Source organism: Globicephala melas, chromosome 3, assembly GCF_963455315.2.
Source record: "Globicephala melas chromosome 3, mGloMel1.2, whole genome shotgun sequence".
NCBI classification, from domain to species: domain Eukaryota; kingdom Metazoa; phylum Chordata; class Mammalia; order Artiodactyla; family Delphinidae; genus Globicephala; species Globicephala melas.
The window spans coordinates 128,289,417-128,302,762 of record NC_083316.1 but is presented as its reverse complement, the minus strand read 5'-3'; the positions used below and the strand labels follow the sequence as shown (position 1 = coordinate 128,302,762).

The window sequence follows — 13,346 nt, the reverse complement described above, 5'->3', positions numbered from 1 at the left end:
CCTCTAGCATTCGGTCTTCAAGTTATTCAAGTCAAGAATATGAAAAGATACATGCATCATCCTATGAACTGTAGTACTTTGCAATTGCAAGACTGGAAACCAGTAGGGGACTGTTTGAATAAACAGTGATGCATTTGTCTTTTGGAATACTGTAAGAAGGATAAGACATGTCTCTGTATACTACCATAGCATGATCTTCACCACTTATCCAAGGGAAGAGGGAGACACAAATATAACTGCATATTTGCTGATAATTTTCCATTTAAAATCATTAACATTAAACATTAAATTAAAAATTTAACATTAAAATCATTAACAGAAATCATTAACTATAGGGGAAGAGAGGGAATACAGTGGAGGAAGTTGTTTGTAGATTTGACTTTGTATACATATAATTACATAAAAATAAAAGTAAAAAGCAATATGGAAAATCTAAAGCAAGATGAAACAAGTGAACCTGTGCATCACAGTGGATGCATTAATAGTGGAGAGGAACTATTCCAAATTACATTAAAAGCAAAGTGATTTGACCACATATTTCCAGTGGGATATACCCTATGGACAAAATGGGCTGTAAAGAGACTTAAATAGTTTTAAGCACTTATCTTTATGGTGGTCATGTTCGTATTTTTATTCAGAGACTTAGTTAGGTGTGTGTTGTCTAATAGAACAGAGTGTGTTAGTGCCATGGAAACCAGGATTGTCATGAGAGAAAGGAGATACAGATGAAAGATTGTTTCAGTAAAAATCCTGAGATCTTAAATTTGAATTTAAAGCATGAGCTCAAGATATATTACATCTTTAAAACAAAGCTCTGTCTTTGAAAAGTCCTAAAAACAGTGACAAACCCTGGGGCAGTGAGTACCATTATTACTTGTACTGTGGTCTCCAAACATTACTTCCTGTAGAGGAGCTGGGATTTCTTGGTGAAAAGTTCAATTCCAAGTCTAATGCAGTAAATGTACATACTGAACCTGGAGTACCTTCTCATACCTGAAAGAAAGGAAATTACCACAGATTACTACTTGGAGACCCTCTCCCTGATCAAAAATGGAAAAATTTGAGTATTAATCAGTTGATAACTTCAGTAGGTTGAAATACAAATATGTTTATATCTGAGTTTTTAATGATATTTTAAAAGCACTCATTTATCATTATTTTGACAGTATCATTATTTGTAAATTAAAGGGAAATAGCAGTCATGTATCCTCTTTCCTTTCATCAGCTGTACCCCAGGGACAAAATAGTTAATGGAGGAATATTTTTTAATAGAAATATTTTAGCTAATAAGTGAGTATAGAATGACTGAATTTGGCGATTACTTTGTAACTCCTGATGAACTAGCGGATCTAGGCCATGTAACTCCTGATGAACTAGCGGATCTAGGCCATGATCATCAGTGGCAGCTAACACCACAGAGATAGAGACAATCTCCTGAAATACACGATGTCACTAATGAGGACTTCTTAACAAAGAGTCAATCCATAACCTAACTAATTATCTACTGATTTACAGAAAATACAGGAGACAGAGGAACATATTAAATAACACAATGGATTTTCAATCAGCGAAGTTCAGGTCACAAGAAGTTCTCAGGAAAAAATATATAGTTTCACCAACAAATCAAGTTTAAGGAATGTAAAAAGGATAGAGGTGGAAACCACAGAGATAAGAAGACTTAAAGAGACCTATTAAACTGTTATAATGCATGGACCTTATTTAGATTCTAGTAAAATTTTATCCACACACATGCATATACATATAATATATATATTTAATGTATACACTTATATATATTTTATGTATATTTATATATTTTGGAGAAATTTTAAAACTGAACAGATTTAATGATATTAAGACACTTTTGTGTTTTTTTGGCGGTACGCAGGCCTCTGACTGTTGTGGCCTCTCCCGTTGCGGAGCACAGGCTGTGGACGCGCAGGCTCAGCGGCCAAGGCTCACGGGCCCCGCCGCTCCGATGCATGTGGGATCTTCCCGGACCAGGGCACGAACCCGTGTCCCCTGCATCTGGAGGCGGACTCTCAACCACTGCACCACCAGGGAAGCCCTATGCTGCTTATTTTTTAAGTATGAAAATTTTTTTGTTGTTAAGTATGCAAAAGGAGTCATTATTTGAGAAATAAAAACTGAAATAGAGGAAAGAATATGATATCTTAGATTTGCTTCAAAATAAGGTGGATAGGGCTTCCCTAGTGGCGCAGTGGTTGAGAGTCCGCCAGCTGATGCAGGGGACACGGGTTTGTGCCCTGGTCTGGGAAGATCCCACGTGCTGCAGAGCGGCTGGGCCGGTGAGCCATGGCCGCTGAGCCTGCGTGTCTGGAGCCTGTGCTCCGCAGCGGGAGAGGCCACAGCAGTGAGAGGCCCAAGTACCGCAAAAAAAAACCCCACAAAAAACAAAAAAAAAATGGTGGATAGGGAGCAGGTGTAGGTGAGGACTGGATAAAACAAGTAGGGACTCAAGTTGATAATGGCTGAAGCTAGGTGATAGATACATGAAAGTTCACTATAGTATTTTCTCTACTTTTTTTTTTTTTTACATCTTTATTGGAGTATAATTGCTTTACAATGGTGTGCTAGTTTCTGCTTTATAACAAAGTGAATCAGTTATACATATACATATGTTCCCATATCTCTTCCCTCTTGCGTCTCCCTCCCTCCCACCCCAGCTATCCCAGCCCTCTAGGTGGTCACAAAGCACTAAACTCATCTCCCAGTGCTATGCGGCTGCTACCCACTAGCTATCTACGTTACGTTTGGTAGTGTACATATGTCCATGCCACTCTCTCGCTATCTCACAGCTTACCCTTCCCCCTCCCCATATCCTCAAGTCCATTCTCTAGTAGGTCTGTGTCTTCATTCCCATCTTGCCCCTAGGTTCTTCATGACCATTTTTTTTTTAACATTCCATATATATGTGTTATCATACGGTATTTGTTTATCTCTTTCTGACTTCACTGTATGACAGACTCTAGGTCCATGCACCTCACTACAAATAACTCAATTTCGTTTCTTTTTATGGCTGAGTAATATTCCATTGTATATATGTGCCACATCTTCTTTATCCATTCATCCAATGATGGACACTTAGGTTGTTTCTGTCTCCTGGCTATTGTAAATAGAGCTGCAATGAACATTTTAGTACATGACTCTTTTTGAATTATGGTTTTTTCAGGGTATATGCCCAGTAGTGGGATTGCTGGGTCATATGGTGATTCTATTTTTAGTTTTTTAAGGACCCTCCATACTGCTCTCCATAGTGGCTGTACCAATTCACATTCCCACCAGCAGTGCAAGAGTGTTCCCTTTTCTCCACACCCTCTCCAGCATTTATTGTCTCTAGATTTTTTGATGATGGCCATTCTGACTGGTGTGAGATGATATCTCATTGTAGTTTTGATTTGCATTTCTCTAATGATTAATGATGTTGAGCATTCTTTCACGTGTTTGTTGGCAGTCTGTATATCTTCTTTGGAGAAATGTCTATTTAGGTCTTCTACCCATTTTTGCATTGGGTTGTTTGTTTTTTTGTTATTCAGCTGCATGAGCTGCTTGTAAATTTTTGAAATTAATCCTCTGTCAGTTGCTGTATTTGCAAATATTTTCTCCCATTCTGAGGCTTGTCTTTTGGTCTTGTTTATGGTTTCCGTTGCTGTGCAAAAGCTTTGAAGTTTCATTAGGTCTCATTTGTTTATTTTGTTTTCATTTCCCTTTCTCTAGGAGGTGGGTCAAAAAGGATCTTGCTGTGATTTATGTCATAGAGTGTTCTGCCTATGTTTTCCTCTAAGAGTTTTAGAGTGTCTGGCCTTCCATTTAGGTCTGTAATCGATTTTGAGTTTACTTTTGTGTATGGTGTTAGGGAGTGAGCCAATCTCATACTTTTACATGTACCTAACCAGTTTTCCCAGCACCACTTATTGAAGAGGCTGTCCTGTCTCCACTGTACATTCCTGCCTCCTTTATCAAAGATAAGGTGACCATATGTGCGTGGGTTTATCTATGAGCTTTCTATCCTGTTCCATTGATCTATATTTCTGTTTTTGTGCCAGTACCATACTGCCTTGATTACTGAAGCTTTGTAGTATAGTCTGAAGTCAGGGAGCCTAATGCCTCCAGCTCAGTATTTCATTCTCCAGATGTCTTTGGCTATTCAGGGTCTTTGTGTTTCCATACAAATTGTGAAAAATTTTGTTCTAGTTCTGTGAAAAATGCCAGTGGTAGTTTGATAGGGATTGCATTGAATCTGTAGATTGCTTTGGGTAGTAGAGTCATTCTCATAATGTTGATTTTTCCCATCCAAGAACATGGTATATCTCTCCATCTATTTGTATCATCTTTAATTTCTTTCATCAGTGTCTTATAATTTTCTGCATACAGGTCTTTTGTCTCCTTAGGTAGGTTTATTCCTAGATATTTTATTCTTTTTGTTGCAATTGTTAATGGGAGTGTTTTCTTAATTTCACTTTCAGATTTTTCATCATTAGTGTATAGGAATGCCAGAGATTTCTGTGCATTAATTTTGTATCCTGCTACTTTACCAAATTCATTGATTAGCTCTAGTAGTTTTCTGGTAGCATCTTTAGGATTCTCTATGTATAGTATCATGTCATCTGCAATCAGTGACAGCTTTACCTCTTCTTTTCCGATTTGGATTCCGTTTATTTCCTTTTCTTCTCTGATTGCTGTGGCTAAAACGTCCAAAACTATGTTGAATAGGAGTGGTGAGAGTGGGCAACGTTGTCTTGTTCCTGATCTTACTGGAAATGCTTTCAGCTTTTAACCACTGAGGACGATGTTGGCTGTGGGTTTCTCATATATGGCCTTTATTATATTGAGGAAAGTTCCCTCTATGCCTACTCTCTGCAGGGTTTTTATCATATATGGGTGTTGAATTTTGTCAAAAGCTTTCTCTGCATCTATTGAGATGATCATATGGTTTTTCTCGTTTAATTTGTTAATATGGTGTATCACGTGGATTGATTTGTGTATATTGAAGAATCCTTGCATTCCTGGAATAAACTCCACTTGATCATGGTGTATGATCCTTTTAATGTGCTGTTGGAATCTGTTTGCTAGTATTTTGTTCAGGATTTTTGCATCTATGTTCATAAGTGATAATTGGCCTGTAGTTTTCTTTCTTTGTGACATCATTGTCTGGTTTTGCGATCAAGGTGATGGTGTCGTTGTAGAATGAATTTGGAAGTGTTCCTCCCTCTGCTATATTTTGGAAGAGTTTGAGAAGGATAGGTGTTAGCTTTCTCTAAATGTGTGATGGAATTCGCCTGTGAGGCCATGTGGTCCTGGGCTTTTGTTTGTTGGAAGATTTTTATTCACAGTTTCAATTTCAGTGCTTGTGATGGTCTGTTCATATTTTCTATTTCTTCCTGATTCAGTCTTGGAAGGTTGTGCTTTTCTAAGAATTTGTCCATTTCATTGTCATAGAGTTGCTTGTAGTAATCTCTCATGATCCTTTGTATTTCTGCAGTGTCAGCTGTTACTTCTCCTTTTTCATTTCTAATTCTATTGATTTGAGCCTTCTCCCTTTTTTTCATTATGAGCCTGGCTAATGGTTTATCAATTTTGTTTATCTTCTCAAAGAACCAGCTTTTAGTTTTATTGATCTTTGCTATCATTTCCTTCATTTCTTTTTCATTTACTTCTGATCTGATCTTTATGATCCCTTTCCTTCTGCTAACTTTGGGGTTTTTTTGTTCTTCTTTCACAATTGCTTTAGGTGCAAGATTAGGTTGTTTATTCCAGATGTTTCCTGTTTCTTAAGGTAGGATTGTATTGCTATAAACTTCCCTCGTAGAACTGCTTTTGCTGCATCCCATTGGTTTTGCGTCGTGTCTCCATTGTCGTTTGTTTCTAGGTATTTTTTGATTTCCTCTTTGATTTCTTCAGTGATAACTTCGTTATTAAGTAGTGTGTTGTTTTGCCTCCATGTGTTTGTATTTCTTACAGATTTTGTCCTGTAATTGATATCTAGTCTTACAGCTTTGTGGTTGGAAAAGATACTTGATACAATTTCAATTTTCTTAAATTTACCAAGGCTTGATTTGTGACCCAAGATATGATCTATCCTTGGGAATGTTCCATGAGCACTTGAGAAAAATGTGTATTCTGTAGTTTTTGGATGGAATGTCCTATGAATATCAATTAAGTCCATCTTGTATCATTTCAACCTTGTGTTTCCTCATTTATTTTCATTTTGGATGATCTGTCCATTGGTGAAAGTGGGGTGTTAAACTCCCCTACTATGAGTGTGTTACTGCCGATTTCCCCTTTTATGGCTGTTATGTATGAGGTTTATGTATTGAGGTGCTTTATGTATTGAGGTGCTCCTATGTTGGGTGCATAAATATTGACAATTGTTATATCTTCTTGGATCGATCCCTTGATCAGTATGTAGTGTCCTTCTTTGTCTCTTCTAAGAATCTTTATTTTAAAATCTATTTTGTCTGATATGAGAATTGCTACTCCAGCTTTCTTTTGATTTCCATTTGCATGGAATATCTTTTTCCATCCCCTTACTTTCAGTCTGTATGTGTCTCTAGGTCTGAAGTGAGTTTCCTGTAGACAGCATATATATGGATCTTGTTTTTGTATCCATTCAGCCAGTCTGTGTCTTCTGGTGGGAGCATTTAATCCATTTACATTTAAGGTAATTATTAATACGTATGTTCCTTTTCCCATTTTCTTAATTGTTTTGGGTTTGTTATTGTAGGTCTTTTCCTTCTCTTGTGTTTCTTGCCTAGAGAAGTTCCTTTAGCATTTGTTGTAAAGCTGGTTTGGTGGTGCTGAACTCTGTCAGCTTTTGCTTGTTTGTAAAGGTTTTAATTTCTCCATCAAATCTGAATGAGATTCTTGCTGGGTAGAGTAGTCTTGGTTGTAGGTTTTTCTCCTTCATCTCTTTAAATATGTCCTGCCAGTCCCTTCTGGCTTGCAGAGTTTCTGCTGAAAGATCAGCTGTTAACCTTATGGGGATTCCCTTGTGTGTTATTTGTTGTTTTTCCCTTGCTGCTTTTAATATGTTTTCTTTGTATTTAATTTTTGACAGTTTGATTAATATGTGTCTTGGTGTGTTTCTCCTTGGATTTATCCTGTATGGGACTCTCTGTGCTTCCTGGACTTGACTAGCTATTTCCTTTCACATATTAGGGAAGTTTTCAAGTATAATCTCTTCAAACATTTTGTCAGTCCCTTTCTTTTTCGCTTCTTCTGGGACCCCTATAATTCGAATGTTGGTGTGTTTAATGTTGTCCCAGAGGTCTCTGAGACTGTCCTCAGTTCTTTTCATTCTTTTTTCTTTATTCTGCTCTGCAGTAGTTATTTCCACCATTTTATTTTCCAGGTCACTTATCCGTTCTTCTGCCTCAGTTATCCTGCTATTGATCCCATCTAGAGTATTTTTCATTTCATTTATTGTGTTGTTCATCGTTGTTTGTTTCCTCTTTAGTTCTTCTAGGTTCTTGTTAAATGTTTCTTGCATTTTGTCTATTCTATTTCCAAGATTTTGGATCATCTTTACTATCATTATTCTGAATTCTTTTTCAGGTAGACTGCCTATTTCCTCTTCATTTGTTAGGTCTGGTGGGTTTTTATCTTGCTCCTTCATCTGCTGTGTGTTTTTCTGTCTTCTCATTTTGCTTGTCTTACTGTGTTTGGGGTCTCCTTTTTGCAGGCTGGAGGTTCATAGTTCCCGTTGTTTTGGGTGCCTGTCCCCAGTGGCTAAAGTTGGTTCAGTGGGTTGTGTAGGCTTCCTGGTGGAGGGGACTAGTGCCTGTGTTCTGGTGGATGAGGCTGGATCTTGTCTTTCTGGTGGGCAGGTCCACGTCTTGTGGTGTGTTTTGGGGTGTCTGTCTTTGGCTTTATTATGATTTTAGGCAGCCTCTCTGCTAATGGGTGGGGTTGTGTTCCTGTCTTGCTAGTTGTTTGGCATAGGATGTCCAGCACTGTAGGTTGCTGGTCATTGAGTGAAGCTGGGTGCTGGTGTTGAGATGGAGATCTCTGGGAGATTTTTGCTGTTTGATATTATGTGGAGCTGGGAGGTCTCTTGTGGACCAGTGTCTGGAAGTTGGCTCTCCCACCTCAGAGGCACAGCAGTGACTCCTGGCTGCAGCACCAAGAGCCTTTCATGCACACAGCTCAGAATAAAAGGGAGAAAAAATAAGAAAGAAAGAAGGAGAGAGAGAGAGAGAGAGAGAGAGAGAGAGGGAGGGAGAGAGGGAGAGAGAGAGAGAGAGAGAGGGAGAGAGAAAGGAAGGAAGGAAAGAAAGAGGACAAAATAAAGTAAGATAAAATAAAATAAAGTTTTTAAAAATAATTAAGAAAAAAAAATTTAAAAAGAAAAATTAACGGACAGATAGAACCCTAGGACAAATGGTGAAAGCAAAGCTATAGAGACAAAATCACACACAGAAGCATACATATACACACTCACAAAAAGAGGAAAAGGGGAAAAAATAATAAATCTTGCTCTCAAAGTCCACCTCCTCAATTTGGGATGATTTGTTGTCTATTCATGTATTCCACAGATGCAGGGTACATCAGGTTGATTGTGGAGGGTTTTTTTTATATCTTTATTAGAGTATAATTACTTTACAATGGTGTGTTAGTTTCTGCTTTATAACAAAGTGAATCAGTTATACATACACATATGTTCCCATATCTCTTCCCTCTTGCGTCTCCCTCCCTCCCACCCTCCCTATCCCACCCTTCTAGGCGGTCACAAAGCACCGAACTGATCTCCCTCTGCTATGCGGCTGCTTCCCACTAGTTATCTACCTTACATTTGGTAGTGTATACATGTCCATGCCTGTCTCTCGCTTTGTCACAGCTTACCCTAATCTGCTGCTCCTGAGGCTGGTGGGAGAGATTTCCCTTTCTCTTCTTTGTTCTCACAGCTCCTGGGGCTCAGCTTTAGATTTGGCCCCGCCTCTGCGTGTAGGTTGCTGGAGGGCGTCTGTTCTTTGTTCAGACATGACGCGGTTAAAGGAACTGCAGATTCGGGGGCTCTGGCTCACTCAGGTGGGGTGGAGGGAGGGGTGCGGATGCCGGGTGAGCCTGCGGCGGCTGAGGCTGGTGGGACGTTGCACCAGCCTGAGGCGCGCTGTGTGTTCTCCCGGGGGAGTTGTCCCTGGATCCCGGGACCCTGGCAGTGGCGGCCTGCACAGGCTCCCCGGAAGGGGGGTGTGGATAGTGACCTGTGCTTGCACACAGGCTTCTTGGTGGTGGCAGCAGCAGCCTTAGCGTCTCATGCCCGTCTCTAGGGTCCGCGCTGTTAGCCGCAGCTTGCGCCCATCTCTGGAGTTCCTTTAAGTGGCGCTCTTAATGCCCTCCCCTCGCGCACCAGCAAACAAAGAGGGAAGAAAAAGTCTCTTGCCTCTTCGGCAGGTCCAGACTTTTCCCTGGACTGCCTCCCGGCTAGCCGTGGCGCACTAACCCCTTCAGGCTGTGTTAACGCCACCAGTCCTCTCCCTGCGCTCCAACCAAAGCCCGAGCCTCAACTCCCAGCCCCGCCCGCCCCGGTGGGTGAGCAGACAAGCCTCTTGGGCTGGTGAGTGCTGGTCGGCACTGATCCTCTGTGCGGGAATCTGTCCACTTTGCCCTCCACACCCCTGTGGCTGTGCGCTCTCCTCCGCGGCTCCGAAGGTTCCCCCTCCGCCACCCGCAGTCTCCGCCCGCGAAGGGGCTTCCTAGTGTGTGGAAACCTTTCCTCCTGCACGGCTCCCTCCCACTGGTGCAGGTCCCGTCCCCATCCTTTTGTCTCCGTTTATTCTTTTTTCTTTTGCCCTACCCAGGTACATGGGGGAGTTTCTTGCCTTTTGGGAGGTCTGAGGTCTTCTGCCAGCATTCAGTAGGTGTTCTGTAGGAGTTGTTCCACGTGTAGATGCATTTCTGGTGTATATGTGGGGAGGAAGGTGGTCACCGCGTCTTAGTCTTCCGCCATCTTCCCCTGGATCTCTCTACTTTTTTATGTGTCTTAATTTCCCATAAGAATTAAAAAGATGATAGAAAAGGAAGCCCTGAGTGGATTGGCCTTACAATAGTGTATCCCACTTCTCCTTGGGTCCTTGTACTCATGCTTGAGTCACCCTATCCATGTTTATCTTCTACATCCTTTCTCAGCACCTCTCCTGCCCAAGACTTGTCTGTGCTGTTTCCTGTGTGTGCAGTACTCTTCCTTACCCCTTTGTGCCTTCCTAACTCCTACTCCATCCTTAAGACTTTGGCACAGTTTTTCACTTCCTCAAGGATACCTCTGATTTGGTCAGATCTCCATGATGTATGCTATTGTGGTACCAGCTACCTCTCCTTCCTAGCAATCATCACACTTACAGTTTTACATTCACAGGCCCCTAAAGATAGAATCCACACCCATTTTATTTAACACAGTACACCAGTACCTGTCTCAGTTTACAGTACTCTTGTTAAAGAAAAATTTTGCATGGGACACTTTTTCAAAATGTCAAGACAGATTTTATTCAGTACTACTGCCGTCGGAGACAGTGTCTTCAGGTGAACTGAGCTCAACTCCAATCTTTGTAGAGGTGACTCAGCATTTTAAAGGAACAAGTGAAGTCACATGGAAGGAGAATGTGCAAGGCTTTAGCAGAGAAAGAAATTAGAAAATTGCAAAACGCAGGTGTGGGACTGTTCAATTTGAAAAGACTCTGTCTGCTAACCAGAGCTTATTGAAGTTAGGCTCCTACTCTCCTACAGAGACTGGGAGACAGGATTCCTACCTGTACTGATGATGACATTTCAAGGGGATGGCTCTCAGGTTCTTGAGAAAGACATTCCTGGGTTAAAGAAGATTTGACACATCTCAAAGAGAAAAGAATTTATGATTTACAATTTCTAAAGTACATGCTCTAATAAAAGGGGTCTGTAGTCAGGGTTTTGGATGGAACAAACAGCAAATTGTTTTTCAGCTTTCTCAGGCAGGCATCGAAGGACGCTGAGGTAATCATCCTAGGAACACGGCCTTGAGCTGACAGAAATGATGGCAGTGTTTGTTGACTCTTAGTGTGGGGGGTGTGAAATCATTTGTGCTGAGGGTTGCTGTTCTTATAGATGTAGGCTGATGCCTAGTTGAGAAGAGGTCCCAGAGGAGCGTGCCTGGACTTCAGTCAATGAGAGAGTCTTTGTCACTCTATAAATGTTTGCTGAATGTTTTACCATATAGGTGAGAAAAAAGTGTACTGGAAATAAGAAGCCAGAGTTGTTCACACTGGGGATCAAAAGAGCTCAAGTTTCAGTAAGTGTGAAAGAGAAAAAGTGCTTACTCTAGGTGGAGAAAGCTGGAGCAAGGTTTTCTGATTTTATCCATTGATATAAAAATAAAAAATAATAAACACTTCCTAGTGTTATGGGATTTGTCCATTTCCAGTCCTAAGGATAGACATGATTCTAAGTAGAGAAGATAAAGTGAGATATAGTTCTCTGTGTCCATCTCTGCTTTAGGCTTTAAAACTAAGAGAACATTTTTATTGTAATATTACTATGAGCTTCTACAAAGTTATCAATAACTGAATCCACATATAGCTATAATTTGCTATAGGGTGAAGCGACCACCTCTAAATAGAAAGCACTGGGTGGATTCCTAGGTGCTTTATGATTCTGACAGCTAAAAGAAACTGATAGGCGTGATCAACAAGCTCTGAACCATTTACCTCAGTGGTTATTTTTGTCTCTTTCTGGAAGGCTCTGCAGTGTGCCTGTATTAACCGGAGCATAAGGAATGTGGCCTTCTCAAAAATTCATAATTCAGAGCACAGAACGTTGCTAATTACAGAAATAATGAATACATAAGGTTTCCTATCTCCTTAATTATTTTATGTTTTCTTCTTTTGCAAAACACAAGCCAGTTGCCTGCCGAGATGCAATTCCTCACTCACAGAGGAAACCAAATTGTCAGCTCCAGCTAGTTGGGATCAGTAAATCTTCCTGGGTTAATACTTGGAAAGGAAGCATGCCATAAAAATTAAGGTAGATGTATTTGATCTGGGGGAGGGGATCATTTTTATCCTTTTGCTTTAAGTGGAGCCACGTGGACCTGTAAGATCAACTTCACTGTGGAATGGTCCTGTGGAGCAAGCTGTAGAAACTTGGAAATTCTTAAAGAAACATATAAATATTTCTCATTTCTTTCTAAGATAGGTCACTCACAGAGGAGTTCTACCAGAGGCAAGATGTGGAATTTATGGTAGTCAATAGAAAAAAAGTTACCTAATAATAATGTGGATGAAAATGTTAGTAGTTTAGAAGATGTCCTCAGAAGCATTTGATGGGTGAAAAAAACTGAGATTTTATGCAAGTCTTCTAGACCATTTCTCTGCCCACCTTTTTTATAATAAACAGCTCAAAAGTTTCCCCAAATGGCTTATCATCTTAGGAGTATAGTTTATTACAGTGGTTCTGTAGCTTTAGTGCAAGCAAAGTTTACCCCAGGGAACTTCTTGTAGGTTGCTGGACCTCTTTGCTAGTGAATCTGTCTGATTCAGGAAGTCTGGATTGGGTTGCAGAATCCATAGTTTTAACTAAGCACTCAGGTAGTTATGACACACATCTTCCACAGGCCACAATTTGAAAACACTGATGATATAAAACCTGCCAGCGTATATGGCTAGAAACTCTTGAGTTGTGTTTATAATTACTATGACGATAAAACTAAATAATGTCAAGCACAGAGTTGATAATCAATATATACTTGATTAATACCTCTTAATATGAGTTTTAATGCAAGTATAAAATTGTTGTTTTAATTAGATTACAGTCCTATGAGCACCATCAGCCTCTGGTTTTAGCCCCCTGTTTCAAGAAAACAGGGTTAGTACTGCTGTCCTACACACTGCTGTAGGGTTCAATACTGGGTGTAGGATAGGACAATATAATGTTGCACAGAAGAGCAGGGGCTTCAGACACAGGTTTTCACAGTCCCTATCCTAGGGACTCTCTGTATACCTTTGAGAAATTCATTTAACTTCTTAGGCTTAGTTTGCTCATTCTTGAAATAATGTCAATATCTACTTTCTAGGATTATGTGATATTTAGATGAGAAAATATAAAGTAGTTAGTGCAGTTCCTGGAATATTTGTATGTGTTTAAATGAAGAATGAAATCATTTTTTTATCCACATAACAATGCGACTTTATTGTCAAGAGGAAAGCAGTGACACCCTGGGGAATAGGGTTCTTCTATAAGCCTAGAAGCTGAAAGTTGAAGGTTTCAAGTGCACTGAGGCATATTGCCTCTAATATTATGAGAAATAGTGATTGTCTCACCACATGGCTTTGGTTAAAAACCCATAAATAAAGAGATTT

The 13,346-nt window shown here is 40.1% G+C and overlaps 1 long non-coding RNA gene across 1 annotated transcript in view; it reads left to right on the top strand.

Annotated features, from left to right (window-relative positions):
• The window catches only part of LOC132597113 (uncharacterized), a 195,539-nt gene that overhangs the window by 154,450 nt on the left and 27,743 nt on the right, over positions 1–13,346 (top strand). The window lies entirely within an intron of this gene.